Genomic DNA, 8887 nt, shown 5'->3' on the forward strand with positions numbered 1-8887 from the left:
TGTGAGTAACCTTGAGTGTGTGGTGGGAGTGTGTGTGTGTTTCTGTTTCTGTGTGTGATTTCAAATGAACAGTGTGGGAGTGCTGAGAGGAAATAGCTGTGGTCCGGTCTGCACTGAAGCGCTGATGACAATCTCACACACACGGTGTAAGATATTCAGAAATGTCCGTCCTGTGAGCCCGGTCTCATGAAAATGCGTATAAATAGTACGCCAAATAAAAACAAAAACTTGTGGTATTTATACGCAAAAATGGACTTTGGCGGATATATGATACAAACCTGTTTGGCGTGCATATAAAATGCAATTTTCACGTGCATATGATACCAAATATTTTGGCATGCATATGATACGCAGTTTTTGTGTACATATCATACACATCTACCCCACAACCCTAATCCTACCCATCGTACATTGCGTCCAATGTCCATTTTTGCGTATCAATACCACAAGTTTTCATTTTTATTTGGCGTACTATTTATACGCACTTTCATGAGATCGGGTTGGTTCTGTAGGCCGAAGGTTTTTAATAATTACATTTTTTTAATATATGTTTTGTGTGTGTGTGTGTGTGTGTGCATTTCATTTTTTATTTTATCTATCTATAAATCTCTTACACTTTTCTCAAAAATAATAAAAAAATAATGTAATTATGCATATATCTACACATATATACAAATAATAAAAGTCATATCATAATTATATAATTTATATATATATATATATATATATATATATATTTTTTTTTTTAATTTTAAATTCTTATTCTCCAATGAAAGGTAAGATTTTTGTGAATTATTTAAAATAAAAGATCAAAAGGATTAACAATGCAGATTAATTTTCACAGCCTTCTTTGATCATATTTACCAAGGGTACCAACAATTCTGACAATGTGTGAAAAGGGGTTTTCTAGCATCAAAACATTAGGTTTTTTCCATACAATTGGAATGCATGAAGAGAAAAATGTTAGGCTGATATAATACTGTAAAGAGAGGAAAAAAAATCTGATTTCTGATTTACATAAAAACGGCATTGTGACAGCAGTTAATATACCATAAAATCTCAGCAGGCATATTTAGAACAAGAATCATTAATGACATTAAAAGACTCCGCATCAATTAAGCATCACAGTGCGGGCCCCAAATCTTTACCAATTTTGGCCACTATGATTTTGAATGATTACTTCTTTTATGTATTTTAATAAGGTGAGAAAAAATATGTTGTTTCATTTTTACATCAGTATATCTGTTACGCTGAATGACGATGGAACATCACTCATTTTATTTTCACAAATGTTATTTGAAACATTAAAGTAGACACTTTACTTGCATGCTTTCTATGTAGGCCTTTTGTAAATTTTGTTGCCTGTGTGCATCTCTGAATTGCATGTTTCTTTCATCATCAAAGAGTCAGGCTATTTTTCTGACAGTTTGGCTCGTTTAAACCACGTTGTGGTTCCTAATGATTTGGCTGTTTTATTTACTCGGCAAAGCCAATTTTCACTTGCATTTTCTGTTTGACAGGTGTTCCTTCTGAACCTTGTGTACTCCTTCCCAGAAAGTTCATGAGAAGCAGCTGGAATGGTTCACTCGTTAGATGCGGTCTGTTAGAGTCAATTCAGATATCAAGTATTTATATGGATGTGATCTACAGAGGAGAAGACCTTCTCTCGTGTCATCATGTAACTTTAGAGATTCCAGGTGCTTAAAATCATTGAAACTCTTTGTGTATGGTTGTGACATTCGACCATTATGAGTCAAGTTGAGTGAATTAACTCGCAACAAGATTATGTCACTCTTCATTAGGTTTCCACTTGAGCTAGTCAGATTATGTCAGTCTTCATAAGGTTTCCACTTGAGCCAATCAGAGAACCGTTGGCCGCTCTCATAAACACGTTAACCTCAGACAGGTTCAAGTGCAGTTAAATTGTTTCTGTTCTTCAGGACGACCTCCCTTGCTGATGAAAAGAATCTGAATAAATCCAAACAAACCCAATTTTGTTTTTCAAAGCAAATCGGCATGCTTTGTCCACTGTGACCATTTCCACGATACCTGCCGCTTCCAAGCACTCCAACGATCGTCTTGCATTTAGTTTAGACTACTTTAAAACTCTTGCCTGTCAGAGATGCATTGCAGAGAAGAATTTTTCCTTTATGGCTTGCCAGTTAAGTCATGTATTTTTCATTCCCTTTCAAATCCGTTGCGTCCTTATTGTGGCTTCTCCCTTCATCGTCTAATGAAACAGGCATGTTGTTTTGCGTCGGCTTTTGCATGCTGTCCCAGAGCGCATATTCGCGTCCTCCCTTGCACTGGTCATTCTGAGCTCAGACAAATACCACAAACTTCCCCTCCAATAAAAAGGTCCCCCATCCCCCGAGCCTCTGCGGCGAGGCTTTTTCCTGCTTGTCTGGTTATGGGGTCATCACTTGGTTTGGCAAGCAAAACAACTTGACTTCTGACCTCTCTGTACACCCTAGGGGACTGCGTGTCTAGGTGATAGTTTTTTTATTCTTTATTTTAATGAACTAAGGATAGCCCAGAAAATGGTTTAAGGGAGAGCAATGGCTAAACCATGCCTATTATCATTCTAAAAACTACTTTTGCAATAAGAGCCAAGCTCTGAAAGTAGTGACACAGAGTCTGTGAGCATGTCCTCAAATAGCTTGTGGAAGTCTGATTAATTTTTCTTTAGGGAGTTTCTTGACTCATATGGTAAATTCTAGAGAATTGGTACATTTAGATGATTCTATTCAGGTTAAAAAAAAAAAAAGATTCACTAATTAATTTGACTCATCTCTCAGTAGTGTTCACAAAATTCCCTCTGCAACATTTTGCTTGATGTAGTTGATACTGTTGTTTACTACTGTTTTTGGACTTTCACTTGCTATAGAAATTTTCTTACTGTTTTCTGCAATAATCCAAAAGCCAGTGGAAAATTCTGTTGGGTTTTTGTCAAAGGAGCCAGGGTGATGTGAACTGAGTTGGCCTACAAAAATATGTCATTACTTCAGCACTGTATAGCTACGTTTATTAGTAGTTTAGTAACTGATTACATTTAATCTGGATTACGTAGATTCCAAAAATGTCGTACTTGTATTGGATTATATTACATTTTAAAATACTCATAATGAGATTACGGATACTTTTTTATGGATTACAAGTCTCCCTGAAATTTAAAGTTAATATTTTAAGAATTTAACAACACATTCACATGTTAACAGGTAATCAAATAAAACATTTCAAATTTTAATTGAACTTTTATGCGATTTAGCTTTTCATCGACTCAAACCCTTTTTTTAAAATTAAAAATATAATAATCTAAAAGTAATCCAGTTACATTGCTGACTGCAATTTCAATCACATAATTTGTAATCACTAAAAGACTACACTTGGTAAGTGATCTACCCAGCACTGCTTCTATTGTAGCTAACTACTAGTACACTTACCATTTCTATGTAAAGCGGATCCGAGAATAACACTATTGTTTTAAGACACTGCTCAAACTAGGTTGGAGTGCTGTAGATGCTCTCAGAAAACTTCAGTGTTAAACTTTTGTTTTGGAAATTTTCCTTGCATGCTTCTCTCCCATAACAGAAAACCCATGAGAGTGTTGACATCGGTTCTGGTTGAATTAAACCCACTTCTGTTTGCACATCAGCGTTGGTCTCGGTATATGAAAACAAGTGTATGTTATATTGTAAGTCTCATGTGGTTTTTTACACAGGGTAGTTCAGGCTCCCAAGGACATTTAACTCCCCATGTTTAGTCGACTCAAGCTGACTTACAGGGAAATGCGAAAGATCACATTCATGGTATAGAATGTAATTCACACTTAAATCCACTGCCTTTCCCATGTTTATTACTCAGAAAATTGTACCCTTTTGCTTTTCCCCAGTGTCAACACCATAACGCATGGCACGTCAAGCATACGTCCAAAACTCCACCACACACAGATCCTCAGTAAGACCCTGGCATGAACATCTGGTCACAAGTCTTGCATATACATAAAAGCGTGGAAGAAAAACAGACTCCTTGTACATTTTTCCAGCTGTACTTGATCATCCAATGCCACAGTGTTGTGACACATGGAGAAAGTGGATATGACTGAATCAATGTTATTTCAGAATGGAATTGTACACAGGTGCTCCCTTGGGCTCTTGTCTGATTGCTAAATGGCCCCGTGTCCTCAAAAGAGGAATTCATCTTGCAGACAAACTTTAGTAATGCTTAACCCTTCCTTGCCAACACCTCCAAGACCTTTTCCGATATGTAACTGAAGACGTAGGAAGCAAATTCAAAGCATTTGGAGAGTTCAAGCCAGGAAAGGTTTCCTTCCTCTTTTATATGTGAACAGACCCATTTCAATATAACGTTACTTGCAGTATATACAATCCACCTTTCATTATATGCAAATAAGTCAGGATGTTCATGGAGCTCAACCCATGACAGTGCCAAGGTCATTGGTTTGATTCCCAGAGAATACACAAACGTATCAAATTTATTTTTTTTATTTTTTGGTCAAAAATATCCTTTGATTTTTGGCAATTTTTCAACATGTCATGTTCTTTCAATTTTGTAATTTGTAGTGTGACTAAAATGCTGACTTGGTTAAAAAGAAATGAAACCATTGACTTTATCGTTCTCAGTCTTTAGTGGCAGCTCTTTCTCTACTTTTGTCAAAGTGTTTGTTTATATGCACAATGTATCTCCTAAATACCATACAAAGTTAGGAAGTATGTATCTCCTAAATGCCATCTAAAAATAAAACAGAGTATTTATTTTATATAAATTTTGAAGGGACAGACGACATGGAAAGTGTCCAGAGTAATTCATCACTTTTCTTTATCCAAAAATGTTTGTACATGTTGGGCTGCACCTCAAGCAATCTGGGAGTTCAGCTCTGGGCTCTGGGGCTGGGCGGGAATGACAGATTGTTTTAGGGAGTTCAAATCCACAGCCCCAAACATTGTCTGTCATGTTGTGCACTCTTCCTTAGACCCTCTCCTATCCATCACGACGTGGGCCCCTGGATGAGACACTTAACTTAGTCCACACATGTCCAATTACCTGTGCTTGTCATCATTCATTTAGACAACGGTTGCTTCAGCCGGGTGGTCTCCATGACTGACGTGACTTAGTCCATGTGTGATGTTCCTCTTAGAGGGAGTGTGTGGCTTAGTTCATCAGTAGTTCATTTACCTGTCGACTTCAAGGTAGGACTTAATCACGTGGTGGGTTACAGCATGCTTCAATGGAAATGCTGCACAATGGTTCGGGTTTAGGGATAATTTGGATGGAACAACGGAAAGTGTTGAAGTCTTTCATGTGGTGTTGGGAAAAGTGCTATCGAACAAATCTTGCACCTTTCTCATCTCTCACCGTCTCCCGAAGGTTGTCTCTGAAGGTGGCTCCATAAAAATTCCTCCAGCGTGTTCTGTAAACGTTGTAAATTCCCTACTGTCTCTACTAATGGAGAAGATATCCCATGCTTACATTAGTTTAAAAGTGCTGTAGCTTTAGAGAATGATAAATTGCTTAGCGGCCTAGAACTTACTCCTTTCGGCTTCGCCTCTACATTTTCTGAGGAAAGATAGACTGTTTTACTGCCACGATCTGTGTCTGACCAGACCTCACACTGCAGCTATGACTGTCCATTCTCTCACTCCCACACACACACGTGTGTGTGTGTGTGTGTGTGTGTGTGTGTGTATACGTGTTTGTGAGCCAGGACTGGAAGTTCGACTGTCTGTTCGCTGTGTCTGAAGTCCTGCCATGGGTGTGTTCTGTTTACTGGGAGCTGTGGGAAATGAGGGGTGGAACCGGAGTGGGAAATTGTTCTTGGAGGAGGGGGAGAGGCTGCAGTCTAAACACCCAGTCCAGCTGCTTTGGCCTGTTGCTTGGGCCAGAGAATGCAGCGCTCCCCTCGTTACATCATAGTCAGTGGTCCCAGGTCCCACCGCCGCACATGCTGACACTTCTCACTCACTTCAGTGCGTGTAAGAACAGCAGCCATTCAAATATTTGTCTACTGGGTTCGCAAACTATTGGAGAGTGCCAAGATACAGTCATTGAGTCCTTTTCTGGTTTGTTCCAGAGGTCATAAAGCCAATTTGTGGCCGGTGAGGTGATTGCCGAACTCTCGAGGTCACACCCAGAGCAGGAACTGAAGCATAAGTCTGAATTAGCCCATCAGCCTAGTCATATGAAGTCAGAGAAGAAAGGTTGAAAGTTGATACCTGAATGTCCACTGGAGCTAATGAATAGGGCTTCCTTTGACACAACTGCAAAACACAAAGGGAGCGTGTGTTTTTCCAATCAGAGAGGGAAGACCAGATGGGAAATATACCGGACACCCCCTGAGCTCAGTAACAGAGGAAAAGTGATTCTGTCAGACACTGACACTTCCTATGAGCAATTTTATTACTTCTGGTACAACGAATGGAACCTATGTCCCGAATCTCTGCGTTTTTACCTTTGCACTCCTGATGCCTTCGATGCAAACTGTCCTTGCAGTTGTTTTTCCTCGAGGTTCACATTTGGCTCCTTCTTGTTTTCACCAAATACTTGCGGGATAACTCACAAGCAGCTACTGCAATAAAATATACTTTTCTAAGAAAACATCAAATGTCAAAGCATGATATATTTATGGAGAGGGGTTGTTGCACTTATTTTTCAGAACACTGACATACACCAGAATGTTTTTCAATCAAGACTAATCTCTCAAGTTCGCTTTTTCAGATTGGATTTTGATATCTTGAGTAAAGATCTGAACAACAACTCACCTTGTTGTTCCAGTCAGAGTAGAATCTCAAACACCATCCATACCTTCATCTTTCAAAGCAGTGACACTTTATTGACATGGTTTCCTGTGTGTGGTAAAGTCCACTTCCTTCTCGTGTGGCTCCTCAGCACAGCAAGGGCCAATAATGTGCACCTCAGAGGGGTAGCTTGTCAATTTGGCACTTGGCAAAGGTTTCCAGACCTGTCCAAGTCAAGCTTAGTGTCAAACAGGGAGATGCATCTCTTAATATATTTGGCTATGCACTGGAAAGGGATTTACTTTTGTTTAATTACTTTTGGAATTGTTACATTTTCTGAGAATGCAACGCTAAATGGGGGTAGTATGTTGTTCTGGTGGCTTGACTCAAGGTCGGTAATTGGGAGGTTGCCAGGTTCCCACAAGAAGCAAGCCATGAGCTATCTCTGCTGGACCCTTGTGCAAAGCACTTAACCCCAGGTTGCTCCAATGGGATTACCCCTGTAAGTCCACTGGAAGTTGCACTGGATAAACACTTCTGCAAAATGACTATGCACTGCACAAAGGGTAGACTAATATTTTCAGGTGAGAGAGATTTCACTGTTTGTTCTTTATGACTTTTTGCCAGAGGCTCACCAAGCATGCAAGACACCAGGTTTCCAAAGTCCGGATTGAGGAACAAAGTGGCCAGGGAAACTCTGCTTTTGATCGTAATGAGTTTCCATGAGTGTGGAAGAAATCCAAAGTCATTTGTACTGATATCAATGCAGAAGGGACAGCCAGCACATCAGCACATGAGATCCAAAGGCTTTCTCTTTGCCCAACATTGAATCTGTCTAAAATGAAACACTATGAGCCTTATGCACTTCCACTGAAGTCAATCAGTGGCCCCATGATAAATGGTTCATGGCCCTTTCTGGTCAAGGTTGAGTGGCGCCAAGTCACTGTTTGGCATAGGGATTAATTAGGCATGGGCACATCCATATATGTGTTATGAATGAGACCCATTTAGCTATGATGCTGCCATGCTTTCTTAGCCTGCCTCATTACGCACAAACTGTACACTTATCTGTCACTCTGTCCACAGCATTTAACAAACGGAAACAACACACACAAGCCTTACAGCTCAGTTCTGCTAGATAATTTACAGCCAGAGCACGTTCTGTGCGTGGCCTTTGTTGCAGCCCTATGGAAATGATTCAAATCAGTGTGGCCGACCTATGCGACTTGTCTAATTAGCTAATTAGCTGGAGAACGGCTGTCATGGAAGAGCTTCCACACTGCTGGCTATACAATAGAAGAGAATAGGATGAGTTATGCTTCCTGTCAGCGTAACCAATATAGTGCAAGCAAGAAAGAGCAGGGTGAACAGGTTCATTGGCCGGTATGCATTGATACTGGCACGGATGCACACAACGGCACGTACACGCATGCGTGCACATAGAAGATCTTTCTAGATGGGTGCATCCTCACATATACACAAAGCCCAAACAGACTGACAGAGCAAAGAGGTGATACTGCGAGGTTATACGAAGTGTGAAATGTACGAGTGAATGTGAAAGGTAGATAAAAATAACTCCTTGATCTTGCTGACGGTAGCGCGACACAAAGAAATGAGGAAAGACCAGAAAAGCAAGCTCTTCATGTATTGTTGTTCATTTTCCCCTAGTGATGAAAGTGGGCTAAGGGGGACTGTGAATCATAAAGTTGAAGGATTCGCACCCTTTTGACCTCTCAAATCCAAGATAGCGGCAATACAGAAGTGAAGAGCTTCCAAGAAGCCTGATATTTTAGACCTTGGCATTTATTTTGACGCGCACACTTCGTTACCGTCTTGTCATTTTTAATGAATAGAGAGCTGCTTTTCTCCTCTTCCTTGCCTGTATTTGTAAGTAAAATCATTATTTTGTAATACTGCATTGCATTACAGGTCTGCAACTGGATTCCTCAATGGGTTTGCAAAGAAGCGAATGTGCAGAAAGTGTTATTGCTTATAAATAAATATGATATGGGCTTTGAGGCTATTCGTAAGCTATTGCACACAAGTGGAGACCACACACCCAAATACCTATAAACAAGAATACAGACTCTGCAATCCCCATTTCTGACCCCAACCCATGTCACTCAAGATTT

This window comes from Onychostoma macrolepis, chromosome 24 (assembly GCF_012432095.1).
Source record: "Onychostoma macrolepis isolate SWU-2019 chromosome 24, ASM1243209v1, whole genome shotgun sequence".
In the NCBI taxonomy this organism is placed as follows: domain Eukaryota; kingdom Metazoa; phylum Chordata; class Actinopteri; order Cypriniformes; family Cyprinidae; genus Onychostoma; species Onychostoma macrolepis.